This window comes from Amia ocellicauda, chromosome 18, assembly GCF_036373705.1.
Source record: "Amia ocellicauda isolate fAmiCal2 chromosome 18, fAmiCal2.hap1, whole genome shotgun sequence".
In the NCBI taxonomy this organism is placed as follows: Eukaryota; Metazoa; Chordata; class Actinopteri; order Amiiformes; family Amiidae; genus Amia; species Amia ocellicauda.
The window spans coordinates 23,299,575-23,305,568 of record NC_089867.1 but is presented as its reverse complement, the minus strand read 5'-3'; positions in this window follow the sequence as shown (position 1 = coordinate 23,305,568).

Genomic DNA, 5,994 nt, shown 5'->3' with positions numbered 1-5,994 from the left:
CTGTGGCGGAGACTGCAACCCGACAGATGTTGATATCATAGCAGCAGTTAAATCCAGCTTGTATCTGACCTAAGACCCAGGATTATCTCATACCGCCATCGATGACATCTGCCGAGGTTGGAAAATCACAGGGCTTCCAACCAATCAGCGAGCGGTGCCACTCAGCGGTCTCGAGGACTGGGGTTCGAATGTGGAGGGAAATTAAAAGCAACACGAAACTTGAGTCGGAAATCATCCTGTCCTGGCTAATATGATCTCTTGGTTTCAGAATGCGAGAATGTTCTGCTGTAAAGATTAATTGGTAGCGCTTCACATAACACCTCTATAAAACCTACATAACATGTCATAACAGCATTCATAACCTGTTATAACAACTACAAAGCATCATTACAGGTTCATAAGACATTTATAACATTTGTCGTAGCATTTGCCCTTACGCTAGTGACATAACACTACTTACCACTTGACAGAGATAATATTCTGGAGATCTTCAGGATTTTTGTGCATCGTGACGTAACGCACCTCAGACACATTGTTATGACACTGTTATGACACTGTTTTGGTTTGTTTGCTAAAATGGGTGGATTGTAATTCGTTTTCTAATGTGGAAGTAAGGCAGAAGGTTGTACATCCTCTTGAACTTTGCTTGTGACCCAGAATATATATGCATTACATTTATAAAATTCACGCTACATGCACATGTGTTTTTATTGTATTTAGTTTGTACAGAAAGTAAATTAGTACATGTAGACACATGCACATGCATACGTGTGTTCTTTCAGACTTTATGGATTTAAATGATGCAAATGGTTTAAAGAAACGATTTCTTAATTTTCTTTTTCTTTTTTCAGATTTATCTCTCACCACTATTAGTACCACTTTAGTTGACCTTTTGCTCTACAGCTTCATATTCCTGGACATTTATCATGCAGGAACAAGACACTGTCTGCTCTCCTTTATGGATAAATACAAAAGCAGGACCTATATCAGATTAGTTTAAGCATAAATCAAATAAAAGTAATTGTGTTTTGCTAGGGTTTCTGGATGGTGAATAATATAAAGATTTTACAACAAGCTTTATCACCACTAGACCTGAGTCATCATTAAGTCTTCATATTTACATATATTATGCAAATGTATGGAAGAGATAAAAACATTTAACAAATAAATATGCTTTTTAAAATCAATGTGGTTTTATAACACACATTAAAAAGTGCTTTCACTTGCCCGTATCTATTCAGCCATATGTGTTTCTGACATTTTAAAAACTGAAACAGAGTTTATAATGTGACACATCTGGACAACTTTGAATTGCAATGGTGTGATTTTGTAATCCTGGAATACATAATTTTCTCAATTGCACAGCTTTGTCTACGGAATCTTATTAGTGCCACAGAGAAACAAATAATTATTATGATTATTAATTGTGAAATAACGCAATATTATCTTGTATTAACGCAATCATATTTTTTTTCTCTGTGGTGCTAATAAGCTTCCATATTTTTCAGGCTGAATTACAGAGTAATAGATTTCCAATGTACAAACTGAATTCAGACAGTATAATTGACCCTTTTTATAAGCTACCATTGTACTTTTATACAATTGTGGTGCTTGTCAATTTGAAGACCACAGTATAATGGTCCTCAGTTCTGATTGGAAAAGGCTGTATAATTAACATTCAAGCATAAAGATTACATTATGCTGGCCACTAGGAGAAGATCTCATTAGAAAGCTGTTTCTTTGCTTTTTCACTGAATCTTTCCTTGAGGCATTTCATGTTTTTTAGTTTTTATTAATATGAATGCTATCAACAAATAATAACCTTACTGATATAGTCTGTTCAAAGGCATTAATATCTTGTACAACTATTAACACTTTTAAAATGATTTAATTATTTTAATCAGTGGTTCTGCTGAAACGTATTTTTTATAATCAGACTGTTTATAGACTTGACTTGACTGTTTATATAATGTGTGAATATATATATTTTTTGATGACATAATTCAATATTTTCAAATCCATATTGGTGTATATTTATGTATTTGCAATTGAACCCCCCACTTCCTCTGCCAACAATTTTTTTATCAAGTTTCCCTATATTCCTATGCAATGGTTGCAGTTTTTAAACAATTTTGTGTTATGTAACAAGAGCCTTTTTCTTTTTTACTTGAATTTAAGAACAAGTGTTGACTCTTGACCCTGAGCTTGTTCAAGATGAATGTGAGGTTGTGTCTTTTTGGCAGTGATTGCTGAATGGCTTTTATGAACTCTGTGTAAAATGGATTATCCTGGAAAAGAAACCACATCTATGTTTGTGCATTTGGCCTTTTGTTTAATTTATAAATGTATTTTCGGCTTGTGGAAATGGGAAGCATGTTGTTTCACAGAGTGACTGCAATCTGTGCGAAGAACATTGCTCACTGGGAGAGGATTACACGGGAGCAAACATGCTTTCTGCACATTTGCTTTGCTATTATCATTCTTACCCTTCGTAAACTTCAATTACATTTAGCTTATCTAGACTCTTAATTGATAATTTTTTATAATACTATGATATACACTCACCTAAAGGATTATTAGGAACACCTGTTCAATTTCTCATTAATGCAATTATCTAACCAACCAATCACATGGCAGTTGCTTCAATGCATTTAGGGGTGTGGTCCTGGTCAAGACAATCTCCTGAACTCCAAACTGAATGTCTGAATGGGAAAGAAAGGTGATTTAAGCAATTTTGAGCGTGGCATGGTTGTTGGTGCCAGACGGGCCGGTCTGAGTATTTCACAATCTGCTCAGTTACTGGGATTTTCACGCACAACCATTTCTAGGGTTTACAAAGAATGGTGTGAAAAGGGAAAAACATCCAGTATGCGGCAGTCCTGTGGGCGAAAATGCCTTGTTGATGCTAGAGGTCAGAGGAGAATGGGCCGACTGATTCAAGCTGATAGAAGAGCAACTTTTACTGAAATAAGCACTCGTTACAACCGAGGTATGCAGCAAAGCATTTGTGAAGCCACAACACGTACAACCTTGAGGCGGATGGGCTACAACAGCAGAAGACCCCACCGGGTACCACTCATCTCCACTACAAATAGCAAAAAGAGGCTACAATTTGCACAAGCTCACCAAAATTGGACAGTTGAAGACTGGAAAAATGTTGCCTGGTCTGATGAGTCTCGATTTCTGTTGAGACATTCACATGGTAGAGTCAGAATTTGGCGTAAACAGAATGAGAACATGGATCCATCATGCCTTGTTACCACTGTGCAGGCTGGTGGTGGTGGTGTAATGGTGTGGGGGATGTTTTCTTGGCACACTTTAGGCCCCTTAGTGCCAATTGGGCATCGTTAAAATGCCACGGCCTACCTGAGCATTGTTTCTGACCATGTCCATCCCTTTATGACCACCATGTACCCATCCTCTGATGGCTACTTCCAGCAGGATAATGCACCATGTCACAAAGGTGGAATCATTTCAAATTGGTTTCTTGAACATGACAATGAGTTCACTGTACTAAACTGGCCCCCACAGTCACCAGATCTCAACCCAATAGAGCATCTTTGGGATGTGGTGGAACGGGAGCTTTGTGCCCTGGATGTGCATCCCACAAATCTCCATCAACTGCAAGATGCTATCCTATCAATATGGGCCAACATTTCTAAAGAATGCTTTCAGCACCTTGTTGAATCAATGCCACGTAGAATTAAGGCAGTTCTGAAGGCAAAAGGGGGTCAAACACAGTATTAGTATGGTGTTCCTAATAATCCTTTAGGTGAGTGTATGTATGCAGTGAAATTCCATCACAGGATTAAAACATTTTGCACTTGGTTGTGTGGTGTGTTAACTATCTCTGTTAATGTAAATACTTTCTGAGCAATTATTTTAAATATGAAGGACAGTATAGTTGGAAGTGTCTCAGTGGTACAGAAGTATGCTATACATATAGGCTACAATGCCATTGAATGTGGCTTTATAAGTATTTACATGTTTATTTTTGTGGCAATTATGTTAGTATTGTGAATAACGGACTTGGGAAAAGTATGACAGAAAATAGCTGAATAAGAAATAAGAATTCAACATAAAAACGAACTAAAACGTGTTTCATCTCCAATTCCTTTGAATCTTGCGTATGTCTGACCTGTTAAAAAAGCAGATGACGTCTCTGCAAGATATACCTCTTCACAGACACCGGATGTCAGGATCAGTCTGTTATCTATAGTGCTTGGCGGGGAGTAATTTGATTTAAACATGATAAGGAAAAGTCTGATGCTCTACCGACTGAGCTACCCAGGCTTCACTCCATCAACTGGTTCCTCAAATCCTCTGCAATGGGAATTGAGTGTGGGGAACACTGTTCTATGGTTGATATATATTTCCAGATTCAAACTCCTTCTAAATGTAAGAAAATGTCTTTTGTATCAAGAGGAAATGTCAGGATAACGAAATTAAGCTTTTTCTTCCACCGTTCAGGATGTTGCTTAAATTACAAGGCAAAAAATAAATAAAGTACTAGTGTAGCTGCCTGGTTATTATTAGTATTATTAATTAAGTCATTGTTTTTCAAGCTTCAAATATTTGAATTCATCCTCTAAAAGTGGCACAATCCTAAAGTGACCCTGGACCTTTTGAGACCCATAATCCTTTTCACTCAGTGCTCACAGTTGTAATAACCAGAGAGCGTCATGTCTATTCCACACATGCATCAGCTTTCCTGGCTCTCCTTATTTCTTTGACCGGACAAGGGAATGGTTTAATTCTAAGCATAAAAATGTAAATTCCACTCTGCTTTGCCGGCATGCAAATGTTAAAATACCTTTATAATTGGACGATGCAGTCGGGTGTGTGATTGGAGGGAATATGGCTTCACTGTTATGGAGGCTGTGAAGCAGGCGAGGCGTGGCAGGGTGTAGTCAGGCTTGCATTCGCTGTGAGTGAGTGACCTGATGATACTTAAACAGGATTCTTCTCTGCAAGGGATTATCCAAAGGTTTGGTCTAAGTAAAAACTATAAATATCCCGGTTGATCTGGGCTGAATATATCCCATTCATGAGGTGACTGAGGTGACTGTAAAAGCTTTGCATCTGTCCCGCCTTAGCAGACCATAGAAATCAGACATTTGTCATTTTATTCTTCTCATCCTTGGCCCCTAAGTGGTGGAACGACCGTCCCACTGAAGTCAAAACAGCAGAGTCCCTGACCTCCTTCCGGCGATTACTCAAGACACATCTTTTCAGACTGAAATTGTAATTTAGTCATTTATTATCCTGTAAAATTGCACTTATACAACGTTTTGTCATACTTCTTGCTTTTGCATTACTAGTATTCATATTGTTTATTTTGATCTCCCCTATGCCCCATTTCCCTTAGCTCTTAACTTTGACTTAACATCAGACGTCTGCAGTTTTTACAATCTAGGATGTAAGACGTATTATTTACTGTATATCTCCTATACACTTGTGTACATTATTTTGAACTGTACTGTATTAAATTGGTTCACATAAGTCCGTAATTAGATCAATTGCCTAACCAAGCTCTGGGGTGAATTGAAATCCACATGACTCTGTGACTCTTAAGGACTAGACTAGAGGGACTCTGCAGAAAAAAAATATATTATACTTTCACCATAACCTGTTCAAATCTGTCATTTCCCTTCACCCGAATAGTTCTTCACAATCACTTCTCTGGGCCATAGTCTCTCTCTCTCTCTCTCTCGATATATATATATATATATCATGTAAAATATACAACAACTTACTTTTTCTTGTGATATTTAAGCGATGGAAGCCAGTTTTTTGTTGGGGAGGGTGTATCTTGTCAAAATATCAGCGTTGGTTTAGTCAGGACAGAGTGCAGCTGTCTGTTATCTTAGAGTCTGCTTTTGTTCTTCATGGTCAACTGGAAAGTGCAGTCTAGTGTGGTTTCTCATTAGCTAATCAGTAGAGGTGAGAAAGTGGTGACAGTCTGCCACAGCTGAGATGACAAGTCAGAGAGAA